Source organism: Quercus suber, unplaced genomic scaffold (genome assembly GCF_002906115.3).
Source record: "Quercus suber isolate HL8 unplaced genomic scaffold, Cork oak 2.0 scaffold_147, whole genome shotgun sequence".
NCBI classification, from domain to species: Eukaryota; Viridiplantae; Streptophyta; class Magnoliopsida; order Fagales; family Fagaceae; genus Quercus; species Quercus suber.
Window position 1 is genome coordinate 1,250,607 of NW_027069608.1, and position 24,573 is coordinate 1,275,179.

A 24,573-nucleotide genomic window follows, 5' to 3' on the forward strand; every position below is an offset into this window, starting at 1 on the left:
AATTTGTCTTGATCATGGAAGTGAAGACTTCTAGTTGATGTATTGATATGTTTTAAGAGTTAAGACATATTGAACTGGACCGCTGTGAGATTTATTATTCTTCTAAGGACTGTCAAATGAATAATATATCTCACGACTTATGATGTTGTTTAAATTTAAATTTAAGTACGTTAAATTGAGTTTTAAGGCTATAACATCAGTAGAATTCAGTTTTGACATCAATCTCTGTTTGTAATGTTCATATGTTGAATGTTTGTTCATGAAAAACGAAGAAAACTGCCTTAGAAAATTTCTGAAAATTCGAGTTTCGCGATTTTTGATCGATTGAAAATCACTTTCGATCGATCGAATGAAACAGTGATCAGACTTTTTAAATAGATAGATTTTCGATTGCTAGTCGATCGATCGAATCTATTTTTCGATCGATCGAAAGGCAATTGAGTATCGATCGAACAAGTCAGGAAGTCAAGATCGAATTCTTTAATTTTTTCGATCAATCGAGGGGCACATTCGATCGATCGAAAGAAAGAATATCAGAATTTTTTCTAAGTGTTTTCACATGTAGAAAGAGCAAGGCTACGTGTAATTAGATTATGCATGTTTCAAAATTAAAAACCTTTATTTTAAAACATCTAGTAGGAGAGAGATACAAGGGTTGCATCTCATGGCCTCCATTGTTGGTTTATAGTAGTGTGATCAAGCACCTTGCCTTGGTTTATATGCCTTGCTCCCTTCAGAGGGTGTTTGATTCATGGTACTACAGGTTAAACTTCTTAATGATAGATGAAATGTGTTTTTACATTGAGAACGACCACGCTTCCGTGGAGTTACTTGGTGATTCACATTGATTCTAGGCAATGGTGTACACTAGACTAAGTGTAATGTTAACCTCCCTTCGGAGCTATGTCATTATTACTTAGAGGCTAAAAGGAAAACGACAAATTATTTTTGTTTGGTAAGAGTTACCATGATAGCATTAATAATGAGAATAATTCTTGCCTGATCATAGTGATTGGTATGACCTCGCTTCTGAGGAATATTAATCGCGGGATTGGGTTGTCATTGCATATATTATAACTATGGTTTTATTAAGGTTCCATACTATATGATTATATGCTAAATTAATAATGTCCAGTTTACTTATTATATTCATGCTTATTGTTTTCAAATTTGAACATGGCATCATTTAGCCCACTTGTAACTATTCTTAATAAAAACAAACTGATTGGATCCAACTATGTTGACTGGAAAAGAAATTTGGATATAGTTCTTACTGCTGAAGAGCACAAATATGTGCTTACTAAACCATGTCCAAGCTTTCCTTCATTAGATGGTCCTCTTGAGGAAAAACAACAATATGATCGTTGGCAGAAATCTAATGAGATGGCCAAGTGCTACATCCTAGCAGCTATTTCAAATGTTCTACAGTATCAAATGCAGGATGTAGAACTAGCTTCAGACATTATGTTAAGTTTGAAGGAGATGTTTGGTGAGCAAGGCCGTTCTATAAGGCAAGAAACCATGAGGCAAATTTATAATATCAAAATGGCTGAAGGTAGTTCAGTGAGGGAGCATTGTCTTACAATGATTTCCAATCTGAATATATTGGAGGTTTTAGGGTCGATATTGATGGAGAATCCCAAGTGGATATGATACTCCAATCACTACCGGAATCATTCAAGGAATTCAGACTCAATTATAACATGAACAAAAAGATTTATTCATTGTCTGAATTAATGAATGAATTGGTAGCGGCGGAAGGCATTCTTAGTACTTCTAATATTGAAGCCAATGTAGGTGAAGCTTCTACTTCTCAACTTAAGTCGAAAGGCAAGGGTAAGAAGAAAAAGAAGAAAGACTTCACCAAACAAGAAGGTAAACAAATTGCCTTAGGGGTTGCTGATAAAGGAAAGAAAATAAAAGGAAAGTGTTTCCATTGTGGTGAAAAAGGACATTGGAAAAGGAATTGTCCAATATTTAAGGTTGCCCAGAACAAAGGTATGATTAATACATTCCTTCTTGAAATATGTTTGGTACAGAATCCCACGGATTCTTAGTGTGTGGATTCAGGTTGTACTAATTATATCTGCAATTCCTTGCAGGGGTTCCAGGAGACCAGAAAGCTTAAAGAAGGGGAGTTGTTTCTTATTTTGGCTGATGGGAGCAAGATTCTGGTTGTAGCTATTGGTGTTTATAATTTATGTTTTAAATCTAGATTTCTAATATTAGAAGACTGTTTGTATGTACCTAATGTTCGTAGGAATTTAATTTCTGCTACTTACTTAGGTAAACATGGATATTGTGTTATCCTAAAAGACAATGTTGTAATAAAGAAGGATAAAGTGTTTATCTGTTCTGGCAATATTGTGGATGGTCTTTATTTTTTAACTCCTAATAAGCATGAATTATATAATTCTGAATTAGATAATAACTTTTATGTGAAATCATTAAAGAGAAAATTTCCTTCTACTAGTGATGCATATCTTTGGCACTTGCGTTTGGGTCATATTAATTCAAATAGGATTCAAAGACTGATCAAAGATGGACTCTTAGAGCCCATGGATTTTGATGAATTTCCAGTTTGTGAATCTTGTTTGGAAGATAAAATGACCAAACGATCTTTTAAAGCAAAAGGTAGTAGAACCCAAGATTTGCTAGAACTAGTGCATTCTGATGTATGTGGTCCTATGTCAACCCAAGCCAAAGGATGTTATGAGTATTTCATCACTTTTACTGATGATTACTCAAGATATGGTTATGTGTACCTAATGAAACGGAAGTCCGAAACTTTTGAAAAGTTCAAAGAGTTTAGGGTTGAAGTTGATAATCAATTAGGTAAATGCATAAAAGCTATTCGATCTGATCATGGTGGTGAATACCTTCTTGGGGATTTCAAGGATTACTTGACTCAAAATGGGATTGTATCCCAATTGGTTGCACTTGGAACTCCCCAACAGAATGGTATAGCAGAAAGAAGGAATAGGACTCTTTCAGAAACGGTTAGGTCCATGATGAGTTATTCAACTTTACTGATTTCTTTTTGGGGTTATGCTCTAAATACAACAATACATCTTTTGAATTTAGTTCCTTCAAAATCTGTTCCCAAAACACCCATGGAATTGTGGAGTGGGCATAAGCCTAGTATGAAATATCTTTACATTTAGGGTTGTCCTGCACATGTATTAAAAGGGAAGCCTGATAAATTGGAACCAAAATCAGAATTGTGTTTGCATGTAGGTTATCCAAAAGAAACTAGGGGTTATTTATTCTATAGTTGTAAAGATAACAAAATATTTGTTAGTACAAATGCTAAATTCTTGGAAAATGACTATATGAATAATTTTACTCCTAGAAGTAAAGTTGTGTTGGCTGAAATGAATGAACCTGTAAATGAACAACCAATGGTTGAAACTAAGGATGATGTGGCTGTATTAGATATACCACAAGATACTACTCATGACATGTCCAGTACACAGGTGCCTCGCCGTAGTGGGAGAATTGTTTGGCCTCTTATAAGATTCATAGGTTTAGGAGAAACTTATGAAGCTATCTCAGAAGAGGCTGAATCGGATCCCTACACTTATGAAGAAGCAATGAATGATATAGATGCACATCATTGGGTCCAAGTTATGAAATCTGAATTAGATTCCATGTATTCCAATCAAGTTTGGGATCTTGTAGAGTCGCCTAACGGCATTAAACCTGTTGGTTGCAAATGGGTTTACAAGAGGAAGAGAATGATAGATGGAAATGTTGAAACCTTTAAAGCAAGGCTAGTGGCAAAATGGTATACACAAAAAAGGTATTGATTATGATGAAACCTTTTCTCTAGTAGCAATGCTTAAATCTATCAAAATTCTTTTATCCATTACTGCTCATTTTGATTATGAGATTTGGCAAATGGATGTCAAGACTGCATTTCTTAATGGCAATCTTGAAGAGGAAATTTCTATGTGGCAACCGAAAGGTTTCATAGCTAAGAACCAAGAGCATATGGTATGCAAGTTGAAAAGGTCCATTTATGGACTTAAGCAAGCATCTAGGTCATGGAACATCAGATTTGATCAAGCAATCAAGTCATTTGGTTTTGAGCAAAATCTTGATGAACCTTGTGTGTACAAAAGACATCGAGATAAAGTAGTAATGTTTCTAGTACTTTATGTTGATGATATTCTACTCATTGGAAATGACGTAGGGGTAATGTCATCGGTAAAGGTTTAGTTGTCAAGCCAATTTCATATGAAGGACTTGGGTGAGTCTAACTTTATTCTAGGAATCAAGCTTTGGTGAGATTGTAAGAATAAAATATTAGGCTTATCACAAGCTGGATATATAGATAAGGTTTTAGAACAGTTTAGCATGCAAAACTCCAAAAAATGATTACTTCCTTTTAGACATGGAGTTCCTCTGTCTGATGGCCAAAGGCCTAAGACTCAAGAGGAAGAAGATTTGATGAGACAAGTTTCTTATGCTTCTGTAGTGGGAAGTCTTATGTATGCAATGCTTTGTACTAGACCAGATATTTGCTATTCAGTAGGCATGGTCAGCTGATATCAATCAAATCCAGGACCAAACCATTGGCAAGTTGTAAAGCATATTCTCAAGTATCTACGGAGAACGAGAAATTATATGCTTGTTTACCGAAGTGAGGATTTGATACCTATTGGCTATACAGATTCAGACTTTCAATCGGATCTAGATTTCAGAAAATCCACACTAGGATGTGTTTTCACTTTAGGAGGTGGAGCCATAAGTTGGTGGAGTATTAAGCAATCTTGTATTGCAAACTCCACCATGGAAGCAGAATATGTTGCTGCTTGTGAGGCAGCAAAGGAAGTTGTATGGCTTAAGAAATTCTTTTCTGACCTTGGTGTAATGAGAATGGAGCAAGTTTCAATCACATTGTTTTGTGACAACAGTGGAGCAGTTGCACAATCTAAAGATCCAAGGAATCATAAGAAAGGAAAGCACATTGAGAGAAAGTACCATATCATTCGAGATATTGTTGCTCGTGGAGATGTGGTGGTAGCAAAGATTGAAAGTGCAAATAATCTAGTAGATCCATTTACTAAAGCCTTGCCTTAAAGGACTTTCGAGTCACATTTGGAGGGAATGGGAGTTAGATTAGTGCACAATAGTCTTTAGGGCAAGTGGGAGATTGTTAGGATTAGTGCCCTTAAATTCTATTATATGATGCTATGTATAATATTAAGTGTGACATTGTGTATAACATTATGTATGACTTAATATTGTGTTAAATGAAGTTGTTTTATTATTATATGAAATATTGGTAACATGAATATTCGGACATTATCACATAGTCCATGAGATGCATAGTATGTGATTTATGTGATTTAGTCACAGAAGATATAAGTCATAAGTTCTTTGTAAACTTAGAATTATAGTTCGTAGTCGAAGATGAAATTGGGCATTTTATTTGCGAAGACTATAACATATCAACTACAATGATTTGTCTTGATCATGGAAGTGGAGACTTTTAGTTGATGTGTTAATATGTTTTAAGAGTTAAGACATATTGAACTAGACCACTGTGAGATTTATTATTCTCCTAAGGACTGTTAAATGAATAATAAATCTCACGATTTATATTTGCGTGAACTCTTAATCCTGAGAGAATAATGGACTTGATTATGAAGTGTAGGTTGCCTTGATATATCAGGAGTGAGATTTAAAGTAATGGTCAAAACCTCAGTATGATGGGCAGCCACATTTAGTGTTGATGGAACATATATTCTCAAGATGAAATTCATAGTCTCTTAACGGAGATATAAAATATTCTCTTGAGATAAGTTTAATGAGTTTGTTATTCAGAGAGTTAGGCCTAACCACTTTGGTAAGAAATTACTAAAGTATATATTTATGAAATTGGATTTCATAAATATATGATGAATAACTTAAATAGGATTAAACCGGGTACTCAAGGATTAGGATGTAGTAATCTACAAAGTGGCAGTCCATATTTATGACTTTGTATTACTACATATATTTTATGAAGGGGTTTGCATGTATAATCAAGTCTTGGGATATAATTTATAGATACGGCCTAGAGTACAATTATATTTATATAGTGGTATTAAATATAGTTAATGTTAACTTTGGACTTGTCAAGAGTTGACAGAAAAGCCCAAGGCCCATTGAAGATAGTATCTTATTGGTCCCTTTTGATCCCACACCAAGCCACACACTTAAGCCTAATTGAGAAGGCCTAAAAGGCCAGCCCAATTAGATGATTGGTTAGATACAAAAGGAAAAACGTACAGAATTCATATGGTGGGAAAAACATCATTGTAAGTGAGTGTATGTGAGTGAAAGTCACTCAATTTTAATTCTCCTTTTGTAACCAATTGAGAGTCCACACTTCTTGGGCGTTAGTGAAATTGGAGTGAAAATTAAAAGTATTCCTAAGAACTTCGATCTTTATTTTGAAATTCATCGTTTCAAGGTACGCTTTCTTATACTCTAATTCTGAAATATACATAGTGTATGTTATAGATTGAGAATGAAGTAGATCTGTTAATTTTCCGCTGCCACATACTTATTTCCATCAGAGAGTACTGCTGCCTCAACGTGGACAACTTTGCAAGGGAATCCTGCTGTAAAAATTGTCCACTTTGAGGGAACGAGCCTAAATGGTTTATACCCAAACAAATCCTTTATCCTTAACAGATGGTGGGCTTTTAGAGGGAGAAAAGAAAATAGACTATTGGTGCATGTCTGCCATTCTACACTCTCTCTTTCTCTTCCTGGTCCTCTGCTTATTTCACTCTGTTTTTGCTTCTTCCCTTTCTTTTCTTTCTTTCTTAGTGCTTACTTGTGTAGTGTAATGGTGGTGCTGTGATTTTCTCTTAGTGGTCACTACTGTTGCAATCATGTTCCTGTGCATGGCAAGGACCCTTTATATATTGCCTGCCGTGATTGGTTTTAACCATTTTAGCCTTTCACTACTTTATCTGGATTAGGGTGTCCTTCCCAACTGCCCATTGGTCTATCAGTTGTCCAGCCACCACCATTTACCAGTGCTAGCTGTGGCACTCCCCATTACCAGACAAATAAGACTGTTTTGTTTGCTTGTTCACCGTGGCATTCTTATCCACCACAGTGTGGGTATTCTCTCTTGCTATCCCTCATGGCATGCACCTAGTGGTTCCAACTCATCCTTCCCTCTTTTGGGTGGTATGTCATTCTAGCAGGACATCTCTCCCAAAAGGATCTCAGCGGGAACCCTAGAATAGGATTTTCCTTTCTCTCCACCGCCATACTATACCCTCTCTTACCTCTTCCATGACCTACCACTCCTGTATTGGCTTAGTACAAGTTGGTAGTGCCTAGGCCTTGCGTGTGCTCCACTTCTGTGTACATCAAAAGCTTGTTTGCTACTCATGCGTTTGCCACAGTCTAGAAGTTCATCTATGCATTCTATCGCTCATTTTTTACTTCTTATGGCGTGAACTGTCTTCTGATTTTCCATTATTTATTGGCTTGCTCCTTTCAAGGGCTGGGCCTTGCTTGATTGTGGGTTTTCTCCCCCCTTTAGCCCATTCTTTGCTCCTTTCGTAATCTTGTTGCCATTCTTGCCACACCACTCTGCTATTCCTGCCATGGTGTTATTTGACCCATGCTTGCTGGGCCTGTTGCATGTTCTTCCCTTAATTGGTTACAATGACCTAATATGGTCATTGGATTTATACTCATGCTACTTTGGGCTTTCTTGACCCGTTACATTGCTTGTGGGCTCCTTTAGCCCATTTCTTTCTCCTTAGGCGTCCTTGGCCCATTTGCTTTCCTTGGGCATCCTCGGCCCATTTTCTAATTCTACATTTCCATGGGCTTTTATTAACTCTTTTGAGCTTCCTTGGCCCAATTACCTTATCCTTCATCCTTGGGGCTCATGGATTTTCCACCAACCCCTTACTTTCTTACTTCATTACTTCGGTCCTACTGTGGCCCATCCTTACTTTTCTATATCATATAATGCCCATGAGTTTACTCATTCTTTCTCTGGGCTCCTCTAGGCCTATTTGCTTTCTTCAAGGCCCATTTATTTACTTATGGGCTTATGATCCATTATTCCTACCATTCGGGCTTAAGGGTTTTTCTATCAATCCATTAACTCTTTTCTGCCCATATTGTTGGGCTTCTTCTCGCTATTAGGCTTTCAAAATGAGCATTAACAATAATCAAGTATTAATAAGGGCAAGTATGTTTTGGGGCTGAGGACAAGGACTAGTAAAACTAGATATACAAGAATGACTTCATAAAACCAGTTCATATGCTTTGAACACACACACACACACACACACACACACACACACACGCAAAGTTATAAAAAAAAAAAAAAAGGGACTTACTCGAGGGTAGAAGTAGGTATGTCATTCTGCTCATACACATTTGGGTTGGCTTTGTCGACATCCTTAGAAGAGCGATGGAATGTTTGTTTGAGCAGAAAAGAATGGCTAATGGAACAAAAAATGCTGGTAATGGGCCTTTTTTTTTTTCCTTTTGCATAGCAAGCAAAAAATAGGGAAGAGAGAAATCAATTTTCTCCAAAATTAATTAGGTAAGTTGATGTTAATAACAATAATGATTAGTCATATAGTTAAGTGTTTATTGTTTATTGCTTATGTTCATGCGCTAGAGTAGTTTCGGTTTATTGCGCTTCATTTCTCTTGTTCTGCACTTAGATAAGTTAGAGTAAAAGCAATTTGCACCTCAGATATTAAGACCCTGATGCTACAGTCTTTGAGTCGATAAGTCAACTGCTGCTTCAATCTTCGAGCCGTTGAAGCTAAGTCACTAGAGCAATTGAGCATACAAATCTTTTAACATTTGAGGCAAGTGATGGAAATTAAATACTGATGAAGTGCAAATCGCCAGTCTTGAAAGTTCATCCAGATGCAACCGGGTCCTCGTAATCTATCCTCGCAAATGTAGAGCAATGGCTCCCTTTAGGTGGTCACCGGTGTGGTGCCTGCCACCATGTCTTCGATGTTATATTCAGTATATAAGAGTTTTTTTGAGAATAATAAGAGATTTCAGAATATCGAAGTTTTAATGAATACCTTATAGGTGAGTTTTTCTATTCTCCATTTGTCTCTGATTAGTGTGTATATTATGGTTTCATGGTTCCGAGCTACTGGGGCCTTAATTGTGGCTTTAGTGCCCTTTTGTAACGCCTCAAGGCTCATGAATATGGGTTTTGATGAGGCTCCAACGGTCTGTCCACTGATTGGTAACTGTTCGTGGCATTGAATTCTCTTATTAATGGTGATCCTGTGTTCATCCCTATCCTGCCAAGGTGGACGAGTATATTTGATGAGATCGTCCAAGGGAGGTGAGTTCGTCAATCCCATCAAATACTTATGTAGCACAAGGATGATAAACTTAAAGATTGACATTTGAGTTTGTACAAACATTGAAATTGAATTGCTTAAATACAAATTTGTCTCTAATCTCCATAACATTGATTGAAGAAAAAATTTCTAGGCAGTATGCATAAAAATATTGATAGATTTTTTAGTAAAATTTTGAAAGTCCATAATTTTGTATTAGGCAATATAATAAGAGCAACAAAGACCTAAAAAAAATAAAGCGTGCATGCTAGCAAATGTCATATCAATTTATATGGGACATAAAATTAGAAGAGTGCTACATAAATAAACACAAAAATAAATACCACTAGACTTGTCTTGTTCCTTACAAATATAAGAGCTGCAGCATCTGATAAACATTTTGTACTCCCCCAGACATTTCTATTTTCAATCCCACATTTGTATAGAAATTAGAAAGTGGCCTCTCACAACACCCACAATGACAATTTTCCTTGGCATGGCATAGTTTGCAATACATGAGTTGTCATTGATTAAAGCATGAACTCCACATGTCGCTCTACCCCAAGTCACTGGAAATAGTATAAATCTTTCACAGACCAAAGGAAGCCATCCACTACCTAACACCAAACCAAGATTAATTTCCTTATATCAATAAGAGATTTTTATGCAAGGTATGAATATTTTGTATATGCAGATCAACACTCACCCAACACATCAATAAAGGGTTTCAAGTCCACAGGTCCTTCCTATAACATCATTCACATCACATATCAACAACAAAACCAAGGATAAACATTTCTAAAGATATAGAAGGATGAACTTACTCCAAACATTATAATCCCAGCTGGGTCTAAAGATGCCAAAATAGTTGCTGTGTAATCCCTAATATGCTTCACAAACTTGTCAAGCACCAATTGAAGAGATTCCTAATAATGTCCAAATATTTCTGAATGGCAATGTCCTCAAACTGCTCAAGAGCTCATAAAAACTTTAACACTTCCTTAAAAATTAATGATTGACAAAAATTTACACAAGTCCACATATCTCAATCTAATCTGAACTGGCATACTTGCTACATTTTCCAATTTTCTCTCAAAAATGAATGTTGTAAGCACATTATCTTGCCTACCCTGCCACATCATCTAAGATGGGCATTTTTTGATACATTCCTTATTTTAACATATTATCAATATTTCTATAATAATAAAATGCCTATTGGAGAAAATCAGCATACATTTTTCAGTGCCAAAGTTGTCACCCTTACTAATTGTCGAAGCAAGACAGCATCAACTTTTAATCCTGGTCCATAGCCAACAATCAAAGCAATCCTATTATATCTATTTCCTATGTGCCCACCAAATTCCTCGTCTGAATCCCCAGCAATATCTTTCCATTTGACCTACATTCACATTTACATAAAATAATAAATAAATAAATCAATAAAATTAAAATCCTTATTCTTCTGTGACAACTTCCCTAGAAAACGACAATTTACCAATAAAAAGTACCCAACAAAAGAAAAAATGAGATATAAACCTCTCTAAATTCATTCGTAAGAGCATCTCTTCTGATTATTCCGCTAGCAACAGTAGTAATTAATGGAGTACTCTGACCCAATCTCTTTGTTATCTGCATTACAATCATTAACAAAAAAAAAAATTAAGTAACAATTTAAAAAGGCCAAAATACACTTTTTGTCTCTGAAATTTGGTTTAAATTTAATTTTGGTCCCTCAAATTTAAAATATTGCAATTCCATCAAGGAAAAACCCAAAATGTAACAAAAAATTAAGTAACAATTTAAAAAGGCCAAAATACACTTTTCGTCTCTAAAATTTGATCTAAATTCAATTTTGTTCCCTCAAATTTAAAAAATTGCAATTCCATCCATGAAAAACTCGAAATGTATCAATTTTGTCCTTCAATCTATTTGCCATTAAAGAAATTGCAGTATTGGTAAACAAAACAAAGTGCTGATGCGTTAAAAAGATGAGATGGCCTAAAATAAATTTAAAAGAAGGAAAATGCTAACATAAGTGACACAAAAATTTACAACTTTATCACTGCTATTGAGCTAACATATTGTGACTAGTGTATAATAGTACTATCAATGAAGAGTCTATACTCACCATCTGGAAGTGATGTTTCACAAATTAATTACAACTTAACACCTCAACAATTTATGAAAAGGAAATATAAAAAATGCCAAAGTTATTATAAATATTTGACTACACAAGACTTACAAACTTAAGTGGCTATAGTAGGATTTAGTTAGCTTAATTGTTAACATCTCTAATTATTGAATAAGAGATTTAGGTTCATTCTCTGCTTACACCAAAAACCGATCGGTATCTTAGTCCGATGATAAAGAGATCAATCATGAGAAGCAGATGACACAGATTGAAACTCTAAATGACAAAAATGTGATTATTGATTCAACACAAAATAAATAAATGTCTTCATACTACTTTGTGATTGATGATACATTAACTTACATGTAAGGTTTATGTACTTCTCAAAATATTTAAAAATAAAAATAAAAAAGCATCTATAAGGTTATGTAAAATTGGTAATATCACACTATCAATAGCATTACCCTATAAAAATATGAAAAGTTTTTGGCTCTAGCATTGTTGAAATACTAAAATTACTACTAATTTTACTATCAAAAATTACAAATTGAGATGAGAATGAATATGATTGGTATTGCATATTCGGTTCACAAGGAACCCGGGAAGGAAACCATATCTTTCAAGGTATAACAAAAATTAATCCTAAATTCATCCTAAGTTTATTTAATCACAATCTTGGATTTGAGGAATTTTCTTTCACTGAACAGTCAATAAGTGGGAAAAATTCCATCTGGAGTTGTGAACTTCGTTATTCTTGAATAGATTGATCCACAGTTAAACAAGCAAAAATAGGGTCCACTAAATTCAATATCTATTTGATTGCTAGAGAATTTGGGGGGAAAAAAAGGAAGAAGAGATATAGAGATCCTGATCTTAGATGTATGATTGTGTGGGAGCCGAGAAAACAACGAACTTTCACTAACCGGAGTTTTTGAAAAAAAGAATTGGTTTAGTTGAAATAAGTTTTAAAACAACACACTAAATTAATACTAAATTTTATTTTTTTTGTTGTTTCTTTTATTAGTATTCGCATAAAACAAATGGAGATTGATTTTATATCTTTTCAATTCTTTAGAGAATTTATATTAATGTACAAAATTCTTTGATATCCATCACTTTGTCATTTATAAGATATTCTTCAACCACGAACATTGGTCTTGTTTAGCTTATACCTGATAATTTCTATCTAGTGGACTGTTTCTTTGGGCAGGAAAAACTCAGTCCAGGGCAGCTGACGATATTAATTCTGACCATATATTTGTCATCATTAATTTCATTAGTTATACCCCTTATGATTGGTGTAGTTGAGGGAAATATTCTTTCTTTCTCGATAAGAACTCTTTTTTTTTGGATAAGTTCTTGCTCAATAGGAACTTGAACATTGGTTATCTCCCTCTGAGACTTCCTCCAATGTCCAATATGAGAAATGCATTACGTGAAATGAGGAAATTACTTCCTGGATTTAGTTTGAATAGAAATATAAATCCTTAAATAATGTCGAATCTCCTTGCTTCTTGCATCATTTTCAAGCATCCATTCCTCCTTTGCAGACCATATTCTCCCTTTACCTTGTTATCTTGTCAAAAAAAACTTGTTTTTAATATACCTGATTTCCTATTTTAAGTGACCTTATGCCTAATTTCCATCTTAAGTCAGGTGGCAGTTCAAATCCCTTTTCTTCTTCTTCCTCCTGACCACTTGTATTCAGCTTATCGATGTTGTTGTAAGCCACTTTTACCAGTCAGGTCCACTTAACCAGTTATTCATGGCCTGGCCGGTTATTTAAGTAAGCCAGCTGGGCAGTTTATGTCATACTTTATTCATTGAACAATGACTGCAACCCATTGAATCAGCTTACATGACCATATAGAGGAAACCTGCTATCTTACTGAGAATCTCTTAGGCATTTAACCGATTTACACCATCCATTGGCTCCTTTTAAGATTTTGCTTAATCATTAAATTTGTGTGAACTTGCCGCCTCCAGCAGCAGTCTGTAATTGTTTTCCAATTCTGCATTTTGGATCCAAATGACTAATTGCAACACGCATTTTGCTTGAAATGAAAATTTAAAAAATTTGGAATATAACAAGAAGATATTGAGCTTGTAATGCCATGAAAGCATGTCTTCTTGGATTTTTTTTCTTTTTTGAAAGGGCCTTCTTTCAACATGTCAATGAAACTTGAGTGTTATTTTAACTTGTATGGACGGTACTTTTAGCTATCCATTTAGAAATTAGCTATTTATTAAAATTTACTAGAATAGTGTACTAGAGGTTGTTTCTTAATTATGGAGAACTTGGTGGATCAATTTCTAGGATATTGATTGTACATCTTGGTACTTATGTTTATATTTGTAATTCCAGACAAGGGCTCTCATTTCAAAGCTGACCGAGGAGAAAAGTTCTGCTATTCAGCAAAATAACAAGCTTCAGCAAGAACTGGTAAGGGATTTTGTATTTCAAATTATTTCATTTTTGTTATTGAAACGCTTCTGAAGCAAATTTTTATTTTCTAGATATATGCTTAGTGAAAGAGATAACAGGCACAAGACAAGCTGAAACAAGTCATTTGAATTAATGTTTAACCATAAACAAAGCCCATAACTAAATTTTCCTTTGGTATGGCTTAAATTTTGTGGCTTATCTGGCTTATGTTTTTGAAGTGGGGATCGAATAAACTGTACCAAAGGAACTACTGCTGAATTTCTGCATGCAAGCCATTCATCAAATCCAGTATTTCTTCACACTCTTTTGCTACATGCTAGAAAGTTTTTATCAGATAAAATATTCCCAAGTTGTGAAATTCTTTAAATTTGAATTAGAGAATACTGCTGAGGGCTGATTTGTGTGATTTTCCTGAAATCATTGTTAGAAACTTTACTGGAGCAGTTGTATTATGGCTCTTCCTAGTTTATCTTTGCTTGGGAAAGGTAGGGAGAGAGAGAACCTAGCAGTCTTTTCAAAGGTTTTACATTTGTTTGGGGGGTGGGTGGGTGGATTTCAAAGGTTTTACGTTTGTTTGGGGGGGGGGGGGTGGGTGGGGTAGTTTGTTAGGACATATGTGTTTTCATTTGCTAAGAACATATGTCACTTATTTATGTAAATTGGCTAAATCCTTTGACAAAACGCACTCTACTTGTAATTGGGTAGTTCTAGGTATTTTTAATACTTCAAGAAATAAGGTTTCAAGGTCAAGTGTTGAAGTCATCAAGTTTGTCCAAGAAAAAAAAAGCTGAAGTGCAAATTCATTAAAACTCGACACCTACTCAATAGCTACTTCGACACCTGCTATCTGTCGAGATTTATAATTTTAGATTTTCTAATCTGATTTTCTTGGGATCTGTGAATATGCTTTTGAGCCTTCTTTTCTCCAAACCCTAAACATATAAAATGATTGTTTTAAGAGCCGTTTAGTGGTACACAAGTTGCAAAAGCATTGAGCAATCTCTATTCAAGCAAATTGTGATCAAAGACGAAGTTCTTGACCTAGTTCATCTTCTCTGAAGAAGTTGTTGTGTATTTATACCAAAGGGTTTTGTGACCAAGCATCTTCCTGATCTTCATCGTGTAGGATGAACTAAAGAACTTTGCAGCCAACCTCTTTTCCTTAAGTTGGTGTTTTGAAGTCGCGTATTAGGATCCGTGCATTGGTTAGTCACGTACTTGGGAGCCGTGCATCAAAGGTGGGAATTGTCACTACAGATCAAGTCCAATTGGGTATTGGGGTAAGGGTTCAACTGTAGGTTGGTAAGGTACTTGGGATTTCTTTACTTGTGTAAGGTTGAAATTTATCAACCATCTTGTTGGCTTTACTCCGTGCTAATTTGCTTGTAATTTAAGCACTTAGTAACCCTGTATTTAGGTGGGATTATTGTAAGGGTAGTGTGTGAGAAGTTGTGAAAAATAGCTCAAGTATATGCAAAGAAGCAGAGCTTCGTGGCTAGGACTCGCGGGTGGCTCACGGCTGCAAGTCGCCAACTTCAGGCACGTAAGATGCACGCAGGGAAGCTGAAGGGTCATGCCAGCTGTCGCACTACAGGACAAAAGTCCCAGGCTGGCCAAGCCGTTACGTCGCGACTTGATTTTGCGACTTGGACAAGTCGCGAGACCAAGCCGCCAATTTACCCTGTTTGGCAAAAATCTGTCTCTTCGTATTCTCATCTCACCTCACTATATGTAGACCCTTATACCCACTAAATGTAGAGAGTTTCCAGAGAGAATTTTGTGAGAGAAAACCCTAGAGAAAAATAAGATTGCCTCATCCCCAATCTTCATCTAAGAAACTCTATAAATTCCTCTACTCTCTTCCTCTCCATTGTCATACCCTTGAGAGGTCTTTTACCAAATCCTTATCTCACTACACCCACGTCTGTGAGAAGGTTTATTTGGTGCTGAGGGAAGCAGTCTAGAAGGAACCAATATACATTGGTTGATGCTATGCTCAAATAGCGGAATCCGGTAAGCTAGAAAAGAAAAAGGTTCGACGCAACTTTGTTGGAGCAAGAAGCCTGGAGGGTTTAGGTACCTAGGAAGATTAGGCTTGGAGGGTCTATTGCTGTTCATGTATCCTAACTACATTTTCTAGTGGATTATTGACCACTTGGAGGGCGGCGGAGAGGTTTTATGTCGAGGACTTCGGTTTCCTCTTCGATAACACATCGTGTGCTGTCCGTGTGTTTACATCGTTCTTCCCTTTATCTTTGCCTTATATTTACTGCTGTGGATGTGTTTATATTTGGCTTAGATTGTCTATCAATTCTGTTATTAGCTTATTATCATGTTCCGCACATTAATTGTTTGATATAAAGCTTGAATTGGTATTTTTATAATTTGGGGTCTAAACGTTCAAGGGTGTTTCATACCTATATTGAACTTTCAACTTGTAACCGCTTGATTTGATAATAGTGGAGTTTCGGGAGTGGTGACCTGAAAATCACCCAGTGGGGTTTTTGCCGCGAGGTTTTTCCTCATTTATAAACAAATCACCGTGTCTTTCAATTTCCACTGCATATTTAGTTTTTGGTGATTTGTTTGTGCTTCCACGCAGTTGCATGATAAATTGATTAATTAATAACTTGGTTAAGTAATTATTTGGTTTAATCATAAGGGGTCATTCAGATTGTGGCCTATCAAGTGGTATCAGAGTAGGCACACTCTGATTAGGTTTAATCTTTGCTGTGTTGATCCATTGACCCCTGTTTGTCGTGGATAGAGGACAGTCATTAATCATACCTCCTTTATTTGATGGCACTAACTATGCATACTGGAAAGTACGCATGAGAGATTTCTTACAGTCTTTAGATAAGAATGTGTGGCAAGCTGTAGAGATTGGCTGGACTACGCCAAAAGAAGAACCGGCCAATTGGGATGACGCTAAGATCAAGGTGGCTAACTTCAACAGCAGAGCGTTAAATGCCCTATTTAGCGTAGTCACCAATGAGGAGTTCAAGAAGATATCCTCAACTGAAACTGCTAAGGAGGCTTGGACCATCCTCCAGACAACCTATGAAGGAACAAAGGCAATCAAAGATTCAAAGTTTCAGAGGCTCACTATAAGCTTTGAAGAAATTAAGATGGAGGAGGATGAGTCGTTTGATGAGTTCTATGTCAAGCTAAAGGATATAGTGAACTCAACCTTCAATCTTGGAGAAACCATCCCTGAACCCAAGGTTGTAAGGAAGGTGCTCAGATCTCTACCTGAGAGATTCCATGCCAAGATTATGGCAATAGAAGAATCAAAGGATATTGACAAAATTCCTTTGACTGAGCTGGTTGGAAACTTGCAGACCTACGGGCTAGGACTATCTAGGATTGGCAAAACGGGTAAAGGCAAGAGCATGACCTTGAAGGCAAAGAGCAGTGATACAGATGAGTCTTTCGATAATGAAGATTCCAAGATGAAGTCCTACATTACAAGGCAGTTCAAGAAGTTTATGAAGAATGCCAATGGAAGGAATTTCGACAACGACCGTAGAATATCCAGTTCTTCTCAGTTTAAGAGCCAAGACAAAAGGAAGAAGGATACTAAGGATGGTGGTCAGTACACTGTTTCGGCTGGACCAAAGTGCTTTGGATGTCATGGATTCGATCACATGAAGCATGAATGCCTAACATATCTCAAGAGCATTGGGAAGAGTAAGGCACTTGCTGCAACTTTAAGTGACACTGAGCCTGAAGATGCTTCCGACAATGAGGATGACAGAATCTTAAATGCCTTCATTACTACAGTTAATCCTACTAAAGGGATTGTTAAAGAAGGGGATGAAGAAGAAGAACTGGTGGAGTCCAAATTTGAGAAAATGGATGATCAAGATGATATCCATTCTGCCTATGAGAATCTTTACAAGCTCTCTGAGAAGCATGAGAAATTGTATAGGTTGGCCACCAAGAAGCTCAGTGATGTGGAACTTGATCGTGAAGAGTTGTCCACAAAGTTTGATGAGGCAAATCAAACTATTGGAGCACTGAGGTTTGAGAACAACTTTTTGGTTGAGAAGACCAAGAAGTTTGAAGCAGAGCTATCTCAAGTTAGAGCTCAATTGGAGAGGACTTCAAGCGCAAAGCTTGATGAGATGCTAAGCAATCAGAAAACTGCTTCGGATCAAACAGGCTTAGGGTATGGTCTTTCTTTTTCTAATACTGTTTTTGTTTCTCCTACTAATAACACTGAAATTGAGAACACTGATATTAAAACTGAATTAGCTAGTGAGAACTTAGACAAGGGTAAATCTATCTTAGGAGCACCCCCTAATCAAGATAAGAAAGATGCTAAAAACCCTAGGGCTAAGAAGGCTAACTCTCAAAAGCTTAAACAAAAAAAGCAGCATCTCTATCATCATTGTGGAGCTGTCGGTCATACTCGATCAAATTGCTATAAGTGGCTAGCCACTCAACAGAGCAACGGCATAATAGCATCTAGAAGCCAAAATCAGCTTCAATCCTCTCTTGCTCCTCTTGGAGATCTTCTGAAAGCCCTCATACTCCTTTCGAATTTGAACGGTTTCAATTCTTCCCCCTCACTGCCGGTCCAAGGGTTCAATCAAAGGAAAGGTTCTTCCAAGGTGTGGAACAAAAAGAACTCTAAGTGATTTCATCACTTTCTTTTCCCTTCTTACTTTTCTTGTTTGTTGCATTGCTTATGTGTTTTGCATTTTTTTTTTGAGTCAATCTAGTTTTATGCTTTATTTTGTTTAACACGTTTTTGTGTGTTTACTTTCAATTTTGTTTACTTTTGTTTTTAATATAAAAAAAAAAAATTGAAAATCAAAAAAATACAAAAACAGTATATGTTTTGTGTACTTTGGTACTTGTGTACCTTGGATGACCATTGAAACAAAGTTTTTAAATTTTGTATCTTTTGTAGATTAGATGAGCATCTCTATGCACAACTAAGCAAGTGAGCTTTGTGGCTCTTGTTTATGATGAGTAAGATTAAGTTATCTCTTAAACTTAACACTCGTATCACTTTTTTTGACGGGTAGGACTAGAAAATCTTAAGAGAAAGGCATGAATAACTATCTCACCAATGTTGCCCGCCAATCATTATATGACACCTGTTTGCTTCAGCATAGCAAAAGTGTAGTGTCAAAGACATTCGTATGCTTAGGCATAGCAAAAGTGCGATGTCAAATGCTTAACATCTTAGGTATTTCTTTTCTCTCTTTTTATGCCCATGTATGATATGCTAAAAATAAAAGAAAATATGCAAAGAAAATAAAAAGCAAAAATATTAAAAATGCTTTAAATATGGTTGCAAGCGTGTATTCTAGGAGATGTGGGAGTTATAGGATGTACCTCGAAGGTGATAGTCCCCATCAAACAATTATGATTGTGTGTGAGTTAAAGTTATTTTCTCATATCTCAGATTGTCATAACATGTATACACATATGCAATCTTGCGATGTTTTTCACACACAACACGCAATATTCTTTGCTACTTTTGATACATGTGCAGGTACAATGTGATTTGGCCATCACAAGTGTTTACATGTGCTAATGTATGCTTACTAAACTGTCTTGACTTGTTTTTGAAAAATAAAATTGGTTTGACTTGTTTAGTGTGTGCGTGTGTTTTTGAGAATCCATGTGCTTAATTCGTTGTTGAGAGATGATTTTGAGAGCTTTATATGTTGATTGGATCAATGGTTGAGGTGTATGTTGGATTGTATTCATGTCTGTGTTTTTCTCTTCTCGAAAAACTGTTTTTTTTAACCTGGCTTGACACCTCCTCGATACTTCCTCGATACCTGGTTATCCGTTGAGCTTCTCAAGCCTTTTTTTTATCGCAATATCTACACCTCTTTGACACTTGATGGATCGATCGAGAAAGTTCCTGTCTCTTCGATACCTCATCGATACCTGGTCGGTCGATCGAGCTTCTATGCTTTGAAACTGGTTCTTGTTCCTCGACACCTATCGATACCTGCAGCTATCGACGACCATTTTCCTCGACACCTACTCGACAGCTTTCTTGATACCTCTCAACACCTCAGCTGTCCAGAATTACTGAAGTTTCTATTTAAGGATCTGTCGCGATCTGCACTTCATTTTCTCTATCTCTCCGCGGCTGTTCATCTCCCTAACCTCTTTTTCTCACTAAAATCCTCAAACCCACTTGATTTTCGGTCTTCTCTTAGTTTCTATCACTTGGTAAGATCTTATTTCCCTTCCTTTCTCATGCATTTCATGTTTTGAAACTTAGGTTTTGAGATTTTTGGAAATTTTTGGGGTTTTTCGAAATTGATGGGTTTTTCTTGAAATTTTGGGTTGGGTTTTTACTTAAATGTTTTCAAAATGTCATACATTGCATTTCATGTGCATTAGAATGATATTTACTTGCATTTAGATGCGTGCTTTATGTTTGTGTGCTGGTAGGATTGGATTTGGCTGAGCCCATGATGTTTTTCAATTTGCATGTCACATGTTCATGCATTCCCATGCATACGTACTTCTTGTTCAATATATTTGATATATGTGAACTGTGTTGGGTCTTTTCTGATTGTCTCCCTCTCTATCTCTTTCTCATTCTTTTACATTAGTAGTGTCTATGACACCCAAACGTAAATCCACTCCAGCTCGGAACCCTCTACGTTCTAAAGCTTCCTCTTCCTCTGATTCTGCTTCTCTTAACCTTCGGTTCCGTGATGGAGATGCCCACAAGGTATTTTTGGAGAACTTTTCTCGACGAGGTGTTCATTCTGAACGCTAAGTCATTTTGGCGGACTTCGCCGACACTGACCTTCCTTCTGTCATTCATAATAAGGGCTGGGAGTCACTGTGTGACGTTTCGGTCACTTGTCCTCTCGTGCTAATTTAGGATTTTTACTCTAACATGCACAGGATAGATCGTTTAGTACCTCTCTTTTTCACTCGCGTTCAAAGTATGCGCATCCCTGTCACACCACAGCTTGTTACGGATGTGCTTAGGGTTCCTAGGATAGAGTTTCCTGACTATCCTTCCTGTGAGCGTCTAAGGACTGTGTCCAAAGATGAGCTCATTTCTGCCTTTTATTAGCGCCCTGCTGATTGGGGTGAGCATTAGTACACATCATGTAGGCCTTTTGCTAAAGGTCCTAGATTCCTAAACATGGTGATGACGTTGTACTCCATCCTCTCTCTCACTACAACTCTATCACAGAGCCTCGTGCTCGATTTTTGTTATCTCTTTTAGAGCATCTGACTATAGATTTTCCCTCTCATTTTATCTTTTCTATCATAGATGTTCATCTTGATTCAGCGTCCCGTGATAAGCTTATCTTTCTTTCCGCTATCACGAGGATTTTACACCATTTTTCTATTCCCTTTCCTGTGTCCGACCACTTCACACATATCTGTGTCATAGATGCTGCTACCGTTAAACGTAGTGAGACTCAGTTTAGGTCGAGATAGACGGATTCCACTCCTCCCTCCCGTTCAGCTCCATCTAGATCAGCTCCACCTACATCTGCTCCTTCTTCCTTTATGGGCGATGTACCTCTTGGAGACATCATGGCGCAACTGCAGCGCATGGATGTTTGCTTCGATACACTCTCCTCCGAGTTGTATCAGGTGAATGTTCGTGTTGGTCGTATTACACGACGGTAGGCGACCATGGGTGGTTTTGCTTCGGAGGCTACTCCTTCACCACCTTCTCTAGCGGCTTCAGATTTTGAGGATGGTGATGATGATGACGTTTCGGATGATGGTGATGGAGATGCTAGCTCTACTGATGAGATGTCTACATGACACTCTACCCTTTGTCACTCGTGACAAAAAGGGGGAGTAGGTTTTGGGTTATGAGAGTAGTCATCTTAGGGGGAGAGTTAGTATAAGACATTTTTAATAGGGGGAGCGTTGATATTTTTGAGGGATGTAGTGAGGTTTTGATGTATCTTTTCTTTTCTATTCTTTATAGATACATTGATCTTGTATATGAGGTCTTTTGACCAGTTTTACATACATTGTACTTATTTTCTCTATATATGGATGTATGTTTCTTTCACCTCTCTTTTCATGTGTTGTTTCTTTTCTATCTTTATACACTTGCTTTTTTTATACTTGTATGCAATCTATTATTTCTGTTTCACACAAGACGCCTTGATGAGTTTTGTTTAAAGTGTTTCAGAAATACAGGTTGTCAAAGTTTACTTGCCATAAACTCTCTTCTTGCAAAGTTTTTCAAGAGTTTGTGTTAGGATAAATTTTATTGTATTCAACAAGTGAATATGAGTTTAGTGATTTATGACTTCTCTCATATGTTTATTTGTTTGTTATGGTTTTGTCACGGATTACCAAATGGAGAGATTGTTAGGACATATGTGTTTTCACTTGCTAAGAACATATGTTACTTATTTATGTAAATTGGCTAAATCTTTTGACAAAACACACTCTACTTGTAATTGGGTAGTTCTAGGTGTTTTTAATACTTTAAGAAACAAGGTTTCAAGGTTAAGTGTTGAAGTCATCAAGTCTTTCCAAGAGCAAGCTGAAGTGCAAATTCATTAAAGCTCGACACCTGCTCGATAGCTACCTCGACACCTGCTATCTGTCGAGATTTATAATTTTAAATTTTCTGATCTGATTTTCTTGGGATCCATGAATATGCTTTTTGGCATTCTTTTCTCCAAACCCTAAACATATAAAAGGCTTATTTTAAGAGCAGTCAAGTGGTACACAAGTTGCAAAAGTATTGAGCAATCTCTGTTCAAGCAAATTGTGATCAAAGACGAAGTTCTTGACCTAGTTTATTTTTTCTGAAAAAGTTGCTGTGTATTTGCACCAAAGGGGTTTGTGACCAAGCATCTTCTTGATCTTTATCGTGTAGGATGAACTAAAGAACTTTGTAGCCAACCTCTCTTCCTTAAGTTGGTGTTTTGAAGTCGCGTACTGGAATCTGCGCATTGGTTAGTCACGTACTTGGGAGCCGTGCATTAAAGGTGAAAATTGTCACTATAGATCAAGTCCAATTGGATATTGGGGTAAGGGTTCAACTGTAGGTTGGTAAGATACTTGGGATTCCTTTACTTGTAACCGCTTGATTTGATAATAGTGGAGTTTTGGGAGTGGTGACCTGAAAATCACCCGGTGGGGTTTTTGCCGCGAGGTTTTTCCCGGGATTCCTTTACTTGTAACCGCTTGATTTAATAATAATGGAGTTTCGGGAGTGGTGACCTGAAAATCACCCGGTGGGGTTTTTGCTGCGAGGTTTTTCCCCATTCGTAAACAAATCACCGTGTCTTTTAATTTCAGCTGCATATTTAGTTTTTGGTGATTTGTATGTGCTTCCACGCAGTTGCATGATAAAATGATTAATTAATAACTTGTTTAAGTAATTAATTGGTTTAATCACAAGGGGTCATTCAGATTGTGGCCTATCATAGTTTAAAGAAAATTTACTTTTAATTGCATCTCTTGTCTGTTTTTTTAGAGGATTTAGTGGAAGATATAGGAGATACTAGCATACAATGAGTAATCTATACTCTGTTTCCTTCACAATGAAAAGCACGCAATTAATGCAACTTTGAAAGTTCAAAATTATTCCATATTTTTGTATGTTGCTCAGATAAAAATGGTCTCGTATGTTTGTTGTATTTTCATCCAATTAGAGGGACATCTTATTTATGCAGTAACAGTGGCAAATTGTGAGTTCTGACCCATAATAACTAAGGGGTCATCCAGTAAGCAATCAGAGATATATTGTAAACCTAGATAAGTTGATGGCCAAAGTAACAATAACCTTATAGTTGCAAATCTTATGCATAGTAGTTGTATACATTCTAGTTTAGTGCCAGGTTGATGTGGCAGCACAATATTGATACCGATTACCATGCAAGAAATTATTGCAACCTTATTAAAGGATAGGACTGACTTTGATACTTGTGAAGGAGCTCTTGAGGCGTGAAGCCAACAAAAGCCGCGGTGGTGGTGTCCCACTTATATTTGTGCTTCTTGTCGGCTTGATTGGCATCATTTTGGGGTATTTTCTGAAGAAGACATGACAAAATTGAGTTTATCTTTTATTCCTTTTCTGTTAGCCCATGAAGTGGGAAACGAAATGTAGAAAGCCAGAAAAAAACCAGATTTGTGACTGATTAGCATAAGCTCTTGTTTGTTGTATTTACCAACCTGTGTTGACACTAGGAGTATTTGAAATTTGTGGTCGGTCAGAGGAAACTTTTGTTCATTGTATTAGCAGTTTCTGAGGTTAGAGAACATGGTTAAGGGGTTTTATCGGTTTTTTAATTGCCCTAGTAAAACTCCAAATTATTCATGTGTGGCCCTTTTTTTCATGAATGTCTTTTCATGTTAACCTCTTCTCTTCCCTTTTCCATGTGTTGAATAACTAATGGTGTTTAACCGAGGTATTCAAGTAAAAACTAGTAGAATTTCCTTGTAATTGAGGTTTCATGAGGGAATACATTGCATGATTGGTGGTTGGAAAAAGAGAGCTTCATTTTTAACATTTAATGCAGGGATAACGGTTCTGTTTTGGTTTTGGATGGGTTTGTTTTTGTTCTTATTCTATTTGAAAATAATATTTTTTTGTTGCAATAGGTTTTAAATGTCCAACGCTTGATCTTGGGTATTGAGTGAGGATTTTTTTTTTTTTAGTA

The 24,573-nt window shown here is 36.5% G+C and overlaps 1 long non-coding RNA gene across 1 annotated transcript; it reads left to right on the plus strand.

The window, feature by feature from the left end:
* Positions 1-13,738: 13,738 nt before the first annotated feature.
* On the plus strand, positions 13,739-24,230 carry LOC112029725 (uncharacterized). Its single transcript, XR_002884787.2, has 2 exons — positions 13,739-13,924; positions 23,845-24,230. It is a non-coding gene; the product is annotated as an uncharacterized LOC112029725 (long non-coding RNA).
* The last annotated feature ends 343 nt before the right edge of the window (positions 24,231-24,573 follow it).